The following is an 18,016-nucleotide window of genomic DNA, read 5'->3' as shown; positions in this document are numbered from 1 at the left end:
TATCTACTGTGGAGATTGGGCCATCAGAGTAGTAGAGCCTGACTTTGTTAGGTGTTTGATCATCCTTTAAACTGTTGTCTCCCGAAGGATGGAGCACATGCCACTGGGCATAGTCAAGATGATGTAGGTAATGTATGTACGTTCGTAAATAATGTAGACTTGTGTGGTGAGAATGTTATCCACTTAAAATTTCTACCAGATGTTCTGATACAACAAGCAGAAAGTTTAATTTTGGGGCTAGTATGTCTTTAATGCCTGATACTAATCTTCCTTTTAAGTATAGAGAGAGCAGGCCTCAGGCTTAGAAGCTTCCTTCACAGGTAGTAATAGTTTCTAGTTAAATTTACTATTATTGCTTAGTTTCCATTTACTTTTATTTCTATAATATATTTTCTTGAATTGTTCAAAGGCAAATGATGTTAGTTTTCTATTTCAGGCAGTGATTTAAAGTTTCTTTTAAAACTAATAAGAAAACAAAATGAACCCATTTCAAGGAAACATGAAATAAATAATCATATAGGTGTGGTAAGCAGATATGGTGAAGTCAGGTAGGATTAGGGTGACCAACTCATCCTGACTGGAAAACAGAAAGTACTGAATCCCACCTCAGTTCTGCTTAAATTGAGACCCTAGGTCACCCTAAGTAGAATATGAGAATGCTTGGTGTTTCAGAAATGCTCTGTCACTCATTCAAATGGCAGGAAATGCAGTTCAGCTCAGATAATTCTAATGAAGAGACTTACAGAGGTGTGAACAGGTTGAGAGATCAGACAGTGTATACTGAGGTGGTCCACAGAGACTAGAACAACTGGAAATTATTACCTACCTGGAGGAGGAAGTGGTGTTTCCAGGCTCAGAGCCCAGAGAGAGTGGAGCTGGACCACAGATGTTGAGATTCCCAGTGGCAGTTGGTCTTGAGGGATGAGGCTCCTGCCAGATAAATGGAACCAAGCAAGGAGGGAGCAAGGAAGAAACATCCCAACTCTTCCTTTTCCCACTCTCTAATTTCATGCTGGTGCCTTTCAGTAGCTGAATCCAAACAGAAGCCTCTGGCCAGGAGGGTAGGGGCGTGTGTACAGGCCATGGGGGCCAGCCTCTCTGGATATAGTGCAAAGCAAAGAAGGGCAGAAAAATGGATCTGGAGTAAGGGAAGGGAGCAGAGAAAAACCACATAAATTCCAAGTTCATTAGATCATCTTCTGGTACGGCTTCTGATGTAGGTACACGGAGAGAATACGCTGGTCGGCCTGACCCGTGAGTGTTTTTCCTCATTAAATATTGATGAATCAGCATGTTGGTTTTATAAACCGGGATTTTGTAAGTGTTGTCAGAGAAAATTTCCCCGAGTCTGATGAACTCTGGGATCCTGTTGGGATGGTGCTCTGGAGAAACAAAAAGATTCTGGGCTTGGAGAATTCACCATAATGCTGCCTTGTGCTAGATTGTGTGAGCAGTCAACGGGCCTCCCTCAGGCAGAAAAGAAATACTCCAACCACTTCACAGTTGAATGAGCTGTACTTCTTTGATTAAAGTTTTACAGTTATTATGTCAACTTAAACACTCTTTGAGTTATCCAGTTGCCACAGGGAGTGGATTTCTCACCCATGAACGTACCTTGTTCAAGAACTAGATTGGGGGCTTCCCTGGTGGCGCAGTGGTTGAGAGTCCGCCTGCCGATGCAGGGGACACGGGTTCGTGCCCCGGTCCGGGAGGATCCCACGTGCCGCGGAGCGGCTGGGCCCGTGAGCCATGGCCGCTGGGCCTGCGCGTCCGGAGCCTGTGCTCCGCAACGGGAGAGGCCACAACAGTGAGAGGCCCGCGTACAGCAAAAAAAAAAAAAAAGAACTAGATTGTACCTCTTATACCTAACCCATCATGGTGGTTAAATCCAGAGTCTTTAGTGTGTCACATAAAGTTCTTCAAAATTTGGTTCTTGATTTCCTCTTTAGTTTTTGCATGGTGTACCTTTTTGGGATAATTTTACTTTCAACTTTTCTATGCCCTTCTGTTTTAGATATGTTACTTGGAAATAGTTCGTTGCTTGATTTCATTGTTAAAAATCTAGCCATTTACATACATGCACGTATATACACACAACCACATACATATTTATAATTATATTTATTTCTCTTTCTCTATATATTGAAAACCATTAATTCACACCAATATTCCAGCCCCATTCTAGCGGGGTTCTATTTTTCTCTCTTTCCATATTTGTAACTCAACAATGAGAAAACTTGCTCACATTACCCTAAATATATTTACTAACGTGACCAATCCCGCTGTAGGTATCCAGGTTCCTAATGCTGCTGGGGCACCGTCCCAGGGGATGCTCTTTTTACCACACTGGTTCTCCAATATGTTATACGCACCTGCTCCCCTTATGTGAATGCTCTCCTCACCCTGCTTGGGCTTTGACACCCACAACTAGCTGCCTGCCTGCATGGAACCCTCTTCTGTTCAGATCCTTATTTCCCCCTGCTGGGCTACCTCTGTGTGTGGACATCCTCATCATCCTGCTTAGGTTTTCACCTCTGCACTTGGTCACTCACCTGTATGGACACACTCTAGTGTCCAGACAGTAGTAGTGGTTTGGATATCCTTCTTGCCTCACTTGGGCTCTGATACTCCCTGGCCACTTTCCCTTGTGAAGGTCCTCCTCCCCCTGTTCCGTGTCTTGAACCTAATGCCTTATCCCTGGCCATCCCCTCCACACCCATGTGGACTCCTTCCTCATCTTGCATAGGACACCTCTCTGTTGGACACCCCATATCAGACCACCCTATTGCATGGATGTCCTTCTCACCCTGTTTGAGCTAAGACTGCTCTCCCACGTTGATCCTCTCTTTACGCTGCTTGGCCCGTGATTCCCTACCCCGAGCCACCCCTGTCTATGGATGCCCTCCTCCCCTCAGTCCTCCCCTCAGTAAGGCTCTGACTTCCCACCACAGGAAGCCCTCCTATGTGGATACTACTTACTGCGCTCAAGGCTATGATACCCTATTCTGAGCTACCATAGCTCCCCCAACTAGGGGGAGCCTACCTTGCTTTGCTTTTCCTAATGGCTTTAGGACCCAATTTCTAGGTATGGGAAGATAAGGAAGGAAAGAAAAGGGAAGGGAAATAGGAAGAGCTGACTTTATTTTTAAAAAGATCTCTCTGCTATTCTGTTGAGAGCAGACTGAAGAGGACCCGAGACAGAAGTAGGGATCCCAGCTGGGAGGCTAGTCATCTCTCAGTAAAATGTCGGTGATTCCAGTTAGTATGTTAACAGTGGCAGTGAACAGTGGTCACATTCTATACTTATTGTTAAGATAGTGCCAATAAGATTTGCTGATAGAGTGAAAAGAGTTAAGAATTACTTTAAAGTTTTTGGCCTGAACAAGAAGAAAGATGGTGTTGCCATTTATTGGAATGAGAACAATTTGGAGAGGAGTAAGTTTTGGGGTCGGAAATCAAAAGTTCAGTTTTGGACATATTAAATTTGAGATGCCTTTAATCATCTAGATGGAAATGCTGTATATAAGAGGCAGGAGTTTAGGGAGACATTGGGATTGAGGGTCATAAGGGTATAGATGGAATTTATAGACTTGAGCTCATCTTCGAGTGAGTATAGAGAATAGAAGAGGTCTTAGTACTCTAACATTTAAAGTTTTGGAAGATAAGGAACAATCAGCAAAGGAGACTAAGTAAGAGTGGTCGTTGAAGTAGAAAAAGAACCAAGAGGGAGTGACGTCTCAAGCCAAGAGAAGGAAGTGTTTCAAAAGAATGAAATAAGATTTCGTATCCAGCGGAGAGGAAAACTGGTAATGCAGAGGTGAGTAGGAGCAACTGCAGAAGCCATGACCTTGATTAAGTGAGAGCAGGTGAGAACCGTGGAAATATGGAAGAGTTGGCCCTTGCTAGGAGCATGGGCAGTTCACCGATTCTAACAGGCAGGGAGGCAGGGTATGCAGAGTGGTAGGTGCGGTGGGGGGAACACATGGAAGTTACTCTTCTGATGGCTTCTATTTTCTCAGTAAAATAGGAACTAAAGCCCAGAGCTGAGGGGGAGGAGGCAGAGGAGGTATTTGCAGTTTGAATAAAGAAGTGTGAAATAGATTTCTGGGCAAGTAGGACAGTGAATGGACCAGGGAAATGAGAATTGCCAGGCAGTAAGAAGAGCCCTTTTTACGTAGCTGGAAATAAGTGTAAAGTGACACCCATTGTATGGTGGTTTGCTTTTCTCTAGCCACATTGAGTTTCTCAGGCTATGCACAGAGTAGGCAGAAAGTTGGATTTTAGTACAACTAGAAATTTATGAGAGGGGCGAGGGAATTGACTCTGAAGTACCTAAAAAATGCTAGGCTACTGAAATATTGCTCATGTAAAGTTCTCAGGGGTTTTGTATTAAATTAATAAATTAGAATGTTTAAAAAAATTAATATGTTAGCTTTTGGTAAATGGGAAATACTAAATTCTCCAGTTGGTTAAACAAAACAAAGCAAAATCTAACAACTTTACTGAAAATTTTACATTTTTGTTTGATATCAATTGATTTATTCATTCATCAAAGATTGGTTGTTTATATATGTGCCAGGGTCTAGTTTAAAGCATTGGGGACACACAGAAGAATGAGACATGATCTCTACTGGCTTGGAGCTTGTATTTTTATTATTTGATACATAAAATTAAGAGCTTATACAGTAATTACAAGACAGAATCCTAAATACTAATAGATGATAGGAATAATAGGAAGGGTTCTAGAATCTGACTTACTGAGCTCTTATTCCAATTCCTCCATGTACTTGCTATGTGAATTTCAGAAACGAATTGAACTTTTCTAAGCCTCAGTTTCCATCTTATACAAATGGAGATAATAATAGTACCTTTTTTGTAGGGTTGTTGTTAGGATTATGCTATTTAATGCATTTTGGACACTTAGTAGAGTTATTAGCTCATGATGAGTTCTCAATAAATATTAGCTATTATTGTTATTATTAAGACAAACATATACAAAGTGTTTTGCAAATACCAAAGAATGAGCAACTGACTGAGGCATGTTTACACTATTAGTTTGTTCCATAAATGGTGTTTGCAAAGCAATAGGTGAGAGTTAGCCTACCCAAATTATCATACACTAGAAGTGACCTTCCTAATAAATTTATGAAGTTATACTATAAAAAATGGGCAACCAAGTACAGTTGGTCCTCCGTATCTCCGGGCCTGCAGATGGAAAATATTTGGATAAAAAATTCCAGAATGTCCCCAAAAGCAAAACTTGAACCTCATGCTGGCAACTGTTTACATAACATTTACATTGTATTTACATTGTATTAGGTATTATAAGTAATCCAGATATGATATAAAGTATATGGGAGGATGAGCAAAGGTTGTATGCAAATACTATGCCATTTTATGGCATAGGGACTTGAGCACCCTTGGATTTTTGGTATGCATGGGGAGGGGTCCTGACCCAATACCCCTCGGGCATTGAAGAAAGTCTGTATTTACATGACAAAGAGAAATGTAAATGTATTTTAGAGGCGAGATAATGGATGAGCACACAATGTGGGCATAGACATGGGAACTGCATATCAGACTGGGCAGGAATCAATGAGAAACAAAGTGATGTGATAAATGGAGCAATGGAAATTCATGAGTGGTAGTATGAAACTGAACTGAAATTTCCACTGACCAACAGTTCTCTTCACCCAAGGCATTTTCAGTAATGTAATTTTAGCTCTTGAATGTAGAGTTAGATATCCGTTCCCACCACATCAGAGGAAACTTGTATTCGACGTTGATAAATGATCCATAAAGTGTTCATGTTTTGTTATGCAACTGAAATAGTCTTTAAAATGGTTTGTTGAAATCCTTTTTTCCAGTTTTGTAGCAAAATAGTTTTAGAGCCTCCATCTTAAACGGCTAGAAAATTTCATCAATCCATCTTATGTAACTGTAATAGCTACTATTTATTTAGTTCTCATTATGTGTTTTACTAAGCACTTTGTGTGTGTGTGTGTGTGTGTGTGTGTGTTTAAGATCTTCTTTAAAGCTTACAACAGCCTTGTTAAATAGGCATTTTCATATCCACTTGACAAAGTGCGGCTTAGAGAAGTTAAACAGCCTGCACATGGGATACACACCTGGGTAAGTGATGGGGAAGTAGGATTTGAATGTAGCTTCTTTTTTTTTTTTTTTTTTTTTTTTTTTTTTTTTTGCGATACGCGGGTCTCTCACTGTTGTGGCCTCTCCCGTTGCGGAGCACAGGCTCCGGACGCGCAGGCTCAGTGGCCATGGCTCACGGGCCCAGCCACTCGGCGGCACATGAGATCTTCCCGGACCGGGGCACGAACCCGTGTCCCCTGCATCGGCAGGCGGACTCTCAACCACTGCGCCACCAGGGAAGCCCTTGAATGTAGCTTTGCCTGACTCCAAAACTTGTGTGCTTCCTATGACTCAGAAGTATTTTTTTCAGAAGTTTAATTTTTATCATTTAAAATGGTATAACTGGGGACCTTCCCTGGTGGTCCAGTAGTTAATACTCTGTGCTTTATCAGCTGCATAGCACAGGGAGATCAGCTCGGTGCTTTGTGTCCCCCTAGAGGGGTGCGATAAGGATGGTGGGAGGTAGACGCAAGAGGTAGGGGATATGGGGATATGTGTACATATATAGCTGATTCACTTTGATATACAGCAGAAACTAACACACCAGTAAAGCAATCATACTCCAGTAAAGATGTTAAAAAAATAAATAAAATAAAATGAAATGAAAACTATTCAACAAGTAAAAGCAAACAAACAAACAAACAAAAAAGGACTCTGTGCTTCCCCTGAAGGGTTTGATCCCTGGTCGGGAAAATACCTTGTATTTTCCATTTAATATAGTTTGAAGTTATCGCCTGTATCTTTGGGAAGAGATTATGTTGATCAACTATTAGATTTTATCCAGCCTTATGAGTGATAAATGGTATGCTGTAATTTTGATTTCTATTTCTCTTATTATGGGTGAGGTTGATCAGATATTCATATGTTTAAGGGTCATTTGCATTTCATTTTCTGTAAACCACTGTTTCTCAGCTGCAGGTGATTTTGCCCCCCAGGGGACATTTGGCAATATCTGGAAACATTTTTGTTTGTCACAACTGGAGGGTGGTGCTACTGGCATCTCATGGATAGATGCCAGAGGTGCTGTTAAACATCTTATAATTTACGAGGCAGCGCTCCCACAACAAAAGGTTATCTGGCTGAAAATGTCAATAGTGCCAAGTTTGAAAAACCCTACTGGAAATGTGTCTGTTGATCATTTCTCATATAGAGTTGTATTTCTTAATTTTTTCCTCATTGCTAGAAATTCTTTGTAGGGTTTGATATCACTGTTCACGAAGATTGATACTCCCACCTATAGAATCCAGCATCTCCATGAGACTTGCTTTGGCCAATAAAATGAGCACTGAAGCGCTTTCTTTGTAGATGATTGAAGAAACAGCCCATGGTCAGGCATGCCCTTTTTCCTCTGCCTCGGCTATTGCGGAAGCGTGTGTTGAGATGAAGCCTCCATTAGTTTGGGTCCCTGAGGCAAAATGATTATAGCACTCACTGCTGACGCAAAAAGGACACAAAGTGTAAGTGAGAAATAATGTTTTATGCCCCTGAAACGTTTCAGGTTGTTTGTTACTACAGCAAAATCTAACCTATTGTGATGGCTATAATCCTTTTATATTAAGGGTGTTAACCTTTTGTCTGTGATGTAAATTTCAAATAATCTTCCCATTTTGTCATTTGTGTTTTTACCTAGCTTATGAAATTTTTTGCCTTATAAAATTATTATTTTTAAATTTGTATAAATGTAGTCAAATACATCAGTCTTTGCGATTATTGCTTCTGGGTTTTGAGTTCTGGTTAGGAAAGTTTTTCTTACTCTCAGATCATTCAGAAATTTGGTTATGCTTGTGTCTAGTACTTTCATGGTTTTATACATTTAGATCCCTAATTTACTTGGTATGAAAGCTGACTTTCATATGACTCTTCAGTTGTCTCCAAACCACTTATTAAGAACTCATTTCCCCCAATTATTTGTGATGCTTTGTTTATTATGTATTAAATTTCTGTATGTACTTCGGTCTATTTCTAGATTTTCTATTTCATTGGTCTGTCAATATCATACAATTTTAAGTACAGGGGCTTTAAAATATATTAAATGTCTGTAAGACCACCCTTTCGCATTGCTCTCGTTTTAAGACTTTTGCTTACTGTTATTGCTTATCTCTTTTTCCAGACTTTATAACCAACTTGTCTAGTTTTTGAAAATAATTATGAGAGCTATTTTTATTTGGATTTAGTTAATTTATAAATAAAGGTAGGGAGAGATGACATCTATATGATGTAGAGTTCTCTTTAAGAACATGGTAGATATTTCCATTTGTTCTGCTTTTGTGAGTTTCAGAGAATTTAAAAAATTTTCTCAAATAGGTTTTGGATATTTCCTTTAACCTGCTTTAAAAGTATGCTTTGGATCATTGCTGTTTTGATAAGGCAGGAAATACTCCGTATTGATTTTTTAAATCAGTGGAAAATCTGAGTCCTTACTCTACTGCAAATTGGCTACAACACTCTAGACTATCCACCAATTAATCTGTAATCTAATTTTCTTTTTTGGAATAAAGGGAACAGGTCTTGTTTGAGATCTCAGACTGTGGGATGAGAGGAGCTATAAAATGCAAGCTAGTGGTAAGGTATTCTTCAACTCATCATTGTTAGTTTATGTATTTTATAAACAGTTCTCCTTAACATTTTCCTCTCTCAAAGCACATAATCTCTTTTTCAATTCCTGCCTCATATTATATTGCATGAGACAAATTCCCCACAGTACAGAACATTCTGAAAATTTGCTATAAAATAATATTAGATAATAGAAATACTGAGCTCATATATTCTTAATTACATACAATCAAATGTATATACAACACAAACCTAGCCTAATTTTGTTTGTACAACTTGGGGTAAATGAAATCCTATAGGAATTAACCACAGATTACAAGGCTTATAAATGGATGTTCCTGTGAAAGAGAACCACTTTCTGGAACAGGTTGTTAAATTATCAATGAAAGTGCAATTATCATTGGCAAATAGTTGTGGTGTAACCTAAATCCAGGACATTAAGCATTAATATTTTACTTGTTCTTTTCTTCAAATAAAAATTTTCTTTCTCAAGCTAGGTTTTGCTAAAGTGGTAGATACGCTTTAAAACAGAAATAGTCATTCCATTTTGTTGCTATTCCATTTTTAATTGAGTTTTTACAAATAGCTTTTTTTAATTAAAAAGAAAAAGTTGTGATAAGATTTTGCTCTCCCCAAACTGTCAGAGGCAAGTGGCATAAGGGCAACATGGTTGTGGTTATAAGCGTGGACCCCAGAGTCACTCTGCTAGGGTCAAATACTGGAACGGCTAGTCTCTGGCTATGTGACGTGGACAAATCAATTAACAAATTAATCATTAAGTAGCTTTGACCTAATAGTGTTGATGTGAAGATTAAATCAGATAACATTCTAAACGCTTAGAGCATCTGAGAACAATTTTTTTTTTTTTTTTTTTTTTTGCGGTATGCGGGCCTCTCACTGTTGTGGCCTCTCCCGTTGCGGAGCACAGGCTCCGGATGCGCAGGCTCAGCGGCCATGGCTCACAGGCCTAGCTGCTCTGCGGCATGTGGGAACTTCCCAGACCGGGGCACGAACCCCTGTCCCCTGCATTGGCAGGCGGACTCTCAACCACTGCGCCACCAGGGAAGCCCCCGATAACATTTTAAACGCTTAGAGCAATGTCTGACAAATAGTAAGCTATGTAACTCTTCGATAAATTAAAAACAAAAAGAACATACTTCACTTTACTGTCTTTGTCAGCATCTTGTTTCAGATGAAGTTAAGTCAAAATCAACATCAAAGATGCCTTTAGGTAGGGGTAGGGACAAAGGGAGAAAGCTCAAGCCGGGAAAGGCATGACTCTGCTTCACTTGTTGTGGTAATAATGGTGGAGGGATTCACAGGCTGATTGTTTTCATATGACCCGTGTCTCTCCACCATCTGGTAAACCTACCTCCTTCCATCCACTGGGAAATTCCTCTGAGTCTGCCCAGTATAAGAAATAGGATCCCACAGAGCTTGTGGTAGAGGCAATCAGCTAAATTTGCTGCCTCTGAAGGAAAGCCCTGGGAGCAGAAACAACAGTAAAATCATGACAAGTCAGCAGATAGACTGTTCTATTAAAACTAGTTAGAGCTAACCCTGTCTACTCATATTCTGCTTAACAGAATCCTCAACCACTTCCCATTTCATAGAACGCTCGTCCCATACTAGTTAACTAGCTCTTTTTACTGAAACTCAAATCCGTATACAAACTATGAATATTTGAAATAGGAGATAATGGGAATGTCTGTCTTTTGAATTGTATTGGACTCAAAGGAAAATAAGAAACAATACAACTCAGCATTTCCCGTTATTCCTTTTCACATAACTCCCCAAAGGGAAACAGAACACCTCTCACATGTAGGGATATTTTTCTCTCCAGTGTTGTCATTGGTCTCCACTAATAACTCTGCATTCATGCTTGGGGAGACCACAAAGAATGAAATTAAATGGAAACTCAGGCAACTGTGTGCAATAGTACAAATGACATAATGAATCCTTAGGGCCATACATAATTGCCTACTTTCATAGAAAATTTTAACTGTCTAGGCTTGTGGAGAAGATTTAGTAACATAAAGTATTAATACAAGATGAAGCATATGCTGGAGCCAATTCAGGCAAAATTCGTCCAAGTACGACTCTCCTAAAAGACTCAAAGTCTACATGTATGGTATCTATCTCATACTGTTACCTTTCTAACTCTTTTGATTCATTGATTTGTTCATTCATTTATGCAACAGAAATTACTTAGCACCTATTACATGCTATGCACTGTTCTAGGGTTTGGGGATACTGTGGAGGACAAGGCACGGAGCTTACATTCTAATGGAGGAAAAGAAATAATTATAGAATTACGTGACATGGGCTTTCCTGGTGGCGCAGTGGTTAAGAATCTACCTACCAATGCAGGGGACACGGGTTTGAGCCCTGGTCCGGGAAGATCCCACATGCTGCGGAGCAACTAAGCCCATGCGCCACAACTACTGAGCCTTGACTCTAGAGTCCATGAGCCACAACTACAGAAGCCTGCGCACCTAGATCCCGTGCTCTGCAACAAGAGAAGCCACCACAATGAGAAGCCTCAGCACCGCAACGAAGAGTAGCCATGGCTCGCTGCAACTAGAGAAAGCCCGCGCGCAGCAGTGAAGACACAACGCAGCCAAAAAAAAAAAAAAGAATTACGTGACGTAATGTCAGGAAGTGATCAGGGAGTCAAAGACAAAAATAGCAAGGTAAGAGCCTATTTAAAATATGATAATTAGGGCTTCCCTGGTGGCGCAGTGTTTGAGAGTCCGCCTGCCGATGCAGGGGACATGGGTTCGTGCCCTGGTCCGGAAAGATCCCACATGCCGCGGAGCGGCTGGGCCCGTGAGCCATGGCCGCAGAGCTTGCGCGTCTGGAGCCTGTGCTCCGCAACGGGAGAGGCCACAACAGTGAGAGGCCTGCGTACTGTTAAAAAAAAAAAAAAAAAAGATAATTAGGGAAGGCTTCTCTGATAAGAGGATATTTAAGCAGAGGATGAATAAAGTGAAGGACTTCTGAGGAAGAGGTTTCAGGTATCTTGAACAGCAGGTGCAAAGATGGGTACTTGGAGGGTTCTTGGTGCAGCTGAGGAACAACAGAAAGGAAATTTGGTTAGTGAGGTGAGTGTGGGGAGGGTGTCAGCTGATGAGGTTGGGGAGACGGGCAAGGACCAGACCACGGAGGACTTGGTTGGTTGTGGACTCCATTTTTTGTGTGAATGGAAGATGTTGGAAGGTCCTGAGCAAAGGAATGATTCATTATTTTCACAGTTCACCCGCTGCTGTGTGAAGAATGGAATGTAGAAGGGCAAGAGTGGGAGTAGAGAGACCAGCTGGGAACTACTGCACATTTTATGTGGTGACATGGGATTGAAGGGGGACAAAGAATAGAAAGGGTGTATGTATAGTCCCTCTTTGGTGTTCTATTTGGAGTAAGACTTGCGTACTCTTAGCTATACAGATTAAGCTTTTACATGTATCTCCACTGTGCTTTACTTCTAATTGCAAAGAGCCGTTTTAAGTGGGAAAAGATAGGAAATGAATTCCCCTCAACAGAGAAATGGTTGATTAAATTCTAGCAAATACTTGCTATGACCTTTTAAACAACCATTAAAAGGAATAAGCTAAATTAATCCTTGGAGAGATTTCCATGGTATATTTTTAAGTGAGAAAAATATATATGTATGTATGTATGTAGCCTCATTCTTGACAGTCAAAGAAAATTCCTAACATGTATGTTAGTATATATATCAAATTATGTATATACACATACCTATGTAATATATATATGTGTATACATGAACATATGAGCATGCAGAAGAGTATAAAATATACACACAGGTTGTTAACAGATTGTTAACATTGGTTACTTGGCTGAGGGCAGATAGGACTTTAAGCACTTAAGTAGCATCTATGAACTTTGATGGGGGGAACGCTGAAGTAACGATACATCCCAGTGCAAACCAGGTGGAATAAGCCTAGTGTGGGATACAGAAAAGAGGATCTAGAATGGTACCAGAATTATTCTCTTAGCCACAGTAATTAAGGGTTATTACCAGTTCCATAGGGAGAAGGAATTGGATAGCAAAACCTAATGTGTATCTTTTATGTGTCGTTTTATACAGTTATGTACGGTAAAGTGTACAAAGTTCTCAGTTAAAAATGTTTTGGACATAAATTAATCTAAGAAAAGATTTAATTCACAGTCCTTTGCAGTTTTAAGACACAAATGATGTAAATGTACTTCCGAGCATGTTAAAGAATGAAATGAATCAGACGATGACCAAAATGGTGTGTGTGTGTCCAACACTTTTGAATGACCAAGTAGAAAAAAGAGATGTATAGTTTGCTATGGACAGACTTACAGACTTCATCCATTTGGTTTGGCACCACTCAGAAGAGAGGTGTGACCATACTAGGCTGAGATTTCTTAAGCCAACATCATATACCTTATCTTTGGAGAACTTTTCTCCTCTGTATTTTTAAACTTTAGCCAACACTTTTCCAATGAAACCTGTGTTTAAGCAAGAACATTTGGTTTCCGTAGTAACATTTGGGAAGTAAAGCAATTCCTGTATTTGAACCTTTGTCAGTGTGAGGAAGACTACACATTAAGAAGAATTCTGGGAAGAGGAGTGATTTCTTCACCTCCTGAACTCTAGTACGTGACCATCATCGAGTGACTTCTCCTTCTGGCTAGGATGGCTTGGCCTATATAGTTCCAAGTTGGAAATTTGGCAGGTTAGCTCACTAGTGACCAAAAGGTCCTTTTAACAAATCCTGCTGGTCACTGAGCCATATTTCTTCATCTGCTTTGAGTCTCAAAGTGATAATATGTGAGTAGTATCTCATGGGGGATTGAGGAAAAGGAAGTTTTTTACCTTTTGGAAAGATTGTTCATTCAGTTTTTAAAAGATTGCCAGAAAACCTCATTGTTTACAAATTTTTCCATTGTGTTCTGTTTATTTGCCAAGAAAAATCTTGCACCATACCAACTTGTTTTAGTAAAACAAATGGCTCCTTTCACAATACAGCTCAGCATATTTGTATATTTACATGAGTTTTCCAGCACTGCTTTGGGATGAAAGATTCATCTACATTCGCACATGTTCTGTTTTCCCTTGTGTGTTAAGCTTTGACCTCCCGAACTAGCTCCCAATGAACCCACAGGCCATGGATTAGTTGTAGGCAATTTACTAAGCCCTCAGTTGGATAGAGTTTTGCTGGGATTCTTGAAACAAATAGGGTGTTTTCAGGGAGCTTGCGCTAGTTTGAGTATCTGGGTGGATCATGAGCAAAGGAATGACTGTGGACTATACCCAGTGGGCCCCACCTTCCCAGGAAGACCTGAAGGTTACTACACTTAGTTGGCCATTATTTAATTTGTGTAGGTTAACAAATAGCAACTTGCAACAGACTCATAAACATAGTACCAGCAAGCTATTCAGCTTGTCTGGCCTGGAGGCAGATCTTGTGTTGTCCATGTGGCCTTCTATGCTTCATTAATTATATTTCCTAATAATTTCATTGTTGGTCTATAAATAGTGTGGAAAATTTTTCATACTTTTCAGATAATTTGTAATTTATGTGGTATATTTCTCCGAGGAGTTGAAAGAAATTTTCATTAGCCTCACACTTTTAAAACCTTAGCACTTGTTAGTTGGGTGATCTTGGACAAATTACTTCATTTCTCTAACTTTTGAGTTCCTCCTCTGCAAACCGAGGGTAATAAAAGCAATTTCATAAACCCATTGTGAAGGCCAAATGAAAGGACATAATAAAACATCTAGTATGGTGCCAGGTATATCAGTAGGCCTCTGTAAAGGGGAACTGTTGCTATTATTATTGGTGTTTTGATGATGGTAGGATGATGTGGGTTATTTCTACTTCCATGGATACAGGGATAGATGAGTGAATCTGGATAAGAGTGAGAGAGCACATAGGTAGGTTGTTATTCTGCCCGTGATACACGAAAGAGGCCTCTGGAAATGAAAGTGGAGGTTCTGGAGGCATGCTTCAACACTTCTTAACCTCCCAATAACCAGTGTTTCATTTGTAGCAAGGAGAATTTGGCCATCTTCTGTGACATATTTTAACTTTGGGCTGGAACCAATCTTGAAGAAGTTTTGAAAATCTCAATTCTGTACTGTGAAGTGAAGCATTATGTTTCCAAGGACACTTCTCAGCACGTTGATGTTCATTGGAGCTTCACCACCCCTCACCACACTGGTGCCAAGGAAAAGGCTCATACAAGCCACCTGTACCTTAAGATGAAAATTTCAACATTAGCTTAAAATGTTGCCAGTGTTTTGGCCAGTACAGAAAAGTCCATGATGTCATTGAAGGATAGAGTAACATAAGAGATTCAAGAGGCATTTAAAACCAGTTGAATTTCTCTTATGTCCTTTATGTTTTCACATGTCCAGTTGGCAATAGAGAAAGCAGAGATGGAGGAGGAGCCAGTGCAGTTCTCAAGCCTTTGCTTCTTGCGGGGGGAAAGCTAAGGACAGTCACTAGTGATTTTGAAAAGTCACCCTGCCACATCAGAACACCTCTCATGCACAGGATTCTTGAATAGAATAATTCTGTGAACAGTGATTTGGCTTTCTAGGTGCCAACTTCACAGTGCAGAGCAATACTTCATCCAAAACCATGGAGGACTGCTCTTTTGGGAAAGGGAGTCATTTCCCCCTGCTTAATCTGCTGGTGAATTTTCTTCCACAGGTGTGCAAGAAACCGTTCTTGAGTCGACAGAGAGCTGGACCCAAATTGCACGGGTGATTAGGTGGTGCCACAGTTCATCTATCATTGCCATGAAATACTAGGATATCAGCTTTCAGGATGCAAATCAGGAATACTTCTGTATGTGGAAAATTTCAGGCCATGGTCCCCAACAGATAAATATAAACTCACAGTAAAGCTATATTTCAGGTTAGCTTTAATACTTAGGAACTTGGGGACTAAAACTGCAGCAGAGCATCTCAGTCATGGCATTGCATGTTTGCTTTCAAAGTAAAATGAGGTCATCTGTTAGTGACACCAACGTCTGTCCTACAGAGAATTCTACAATCTTCATTTCAAGTACAACTTTTACAGCTCTTGAATTCTATATTCTCCTTCTACAAGCAGTACTTTCGTTACTTGTGGATTTATTATTTAATTGATAATTAATAATAATAATCTGTGACGTACCTTTAGCAAAGGAAAGGCCATACCATAAATTTTATTTACTGAATTCCTTTTTCCCTCTCACTTTCCATCTCCTGAATTTTCCTTTGATTTTTTTCCATATGTATTTTAGAGTTATTTTAACTTGCTGTATTTCATGTTTCTTTTGAAGCTGCTTTAAATCTTTTCTGGAATAAGTCACACTACCAACAAACAAAAAATAAATATTCATTTGTAATCACTGGACCACCCAGTTGAAATATGCTGGTAGTTTTTATCCTTGAAAGGGTAATAGCATTGTTTTTATTTCATCATTCCCTCTTACTTTCTTTGAAACCATTATCCTGTGGCTTTGAAAATTCCCATGGAGGAACAAATAGTCCGTTTTCTTCTAGAATTGCCAGCAAGCTCATAAGGAAATTGTATCAGAGGTAACTTGTATAAAAAAACCAAAAATGCAACATTTGCCCCCCCCCACCCCCCCCATTTTCTGGCTTTCCTGAAGTCTGCAGGCTGAGGCCTTGGCCAAATCTTACAAGGTACTACTATGGTCAAGGAATTAGCTGTTGGGCAAGCTCTTCATCCTTCCATGAATGATGCCACAGCTCATCATGTCAAACGGGGAGAAGGCCCATGTCAGAATGTGGAACAGGTCACAAAATAATGAAAACAATACACCAGCTTGGCAGATTTCAGCAAATAGCAGAAATTACAATGTGGTCTTACTTTATTAACTGTTTTAACATTCAGTTACATTCAAGGAGAAGAAGGGGAAAAATGATATAAGTACCAGACAGCGGGGTTATAGAATGAAAATGGAAATTGCAGAGGCTTCTCTCTTAGTTCATCTGCCAAACACCTGTAGAATTAAATTTCAATGATGTGTCTGGGTCAGGTAGGAACTGACTGGTTTCTGACAATAGCTTTTCGGATGGGACATCACCAAGGAGGCAAGATGAACAAGAGGCTAATGTTCATTTCCTATGAAAGGAACTGAGGATGTCAAAGTAAATTGGAAAGGATAGAATCTGGGCAGGCATCTGGGGCTTTGGCTCACACATCAGGAAAATGTTGTGTCTAGTGATCGCTCACAATTACAAAAAAGCAGAGGAAGGGGGCCCCACTTAACAACCATTGAATTTCAATAAATTTTATTGTTGAACCAACATCAGGAGATGGGTTTTCTTTAAAAAAGTTCTCAATAAAGGTCAAGTATTCACTGAATTCATTATTCTACAGACATCTGCATTTGAAAAATACTTAAAATTCTTCTCATATCAATGGATTTAAATGTTATTCACTAGTAATTCTTTGGGTCTTTGAAGCTTTCAGCTAAAGTTTTGGTTTATGACTCAGTGTTACCTTATGTTATCGACTATCTGTTGCCATCTCTCATGTCAGGAAGCTCTTCATCTACTGAAACTATTTGTTTAGATATGCCATGCATTCCTCTCAAAAGAAAAATTATTTTAATATGCTTTGTTTCAACTAGGCTTGTTTGTATTCCTTTTAGCATTGAATCACCATAAGAGGGGGGTAATATATGTAGCGCAAACAATTAAACTAAGCGAAATGTCGAGATATACATTTATTTTGATTTTTCTTATATTTCTTTCCAAATGAAATCTACTTTCTTTATGAATAATGATAAATACTTATAACAATTTTTGAAACAGAAGTACAGGTATTGGCTTTAGAAATTGTCATGTTTAAGGAAATATTTTATTCTTTCTGGATTTGGGGGGTTATTTTTGATAAATATTTAAAAGAAGAGTCAAATTATTCTCTAATTTCTGAGCTAAGTCACACATTTATTTAGCAATTATTTGGGATAAAAATAAAGGTTTTTTTTCCCCCTTTCAGAGCATTCCCTAGACCCAATGTGAACTGCATACTGTTTAAAATACCAGCATAGTCAGACTTCTGGGAAATCAAAACAGCAAGTCCTTTTCATCATAGAGACTGGTGATTAATGATATATATTACTTTCTGATCGTGTGTTAGACTAACTCACCTGGGTGAGTATAGCAATTTAACAGTCTCAGTAGTTTCATTCTACATGGAGAAGTTTGATTCTTAGTCTTGTTGCCTTAATGATGAATGTAGTCTGGTGTTGCTGACACCAGCATCTATACTTTTCATCACTCTGACTTCCTCAGTGG

The sequence above is a fragment of the Leucopleurus acutus genome, assembly GCF_964270905.1.
Source record: "Leucopleurus acutus genome assembly, chromosome: 3".
Classification (NCBI taxonomy): domain Eukaryota; kingdom Metazoa; phylum Chordata; class Mammalia; order Artiodactyla; family Delphinidae; genus Leucopleurus; species Leucopleurus acutus.
Note: the sequence above shows the minus strand (reverse complement) of the source record.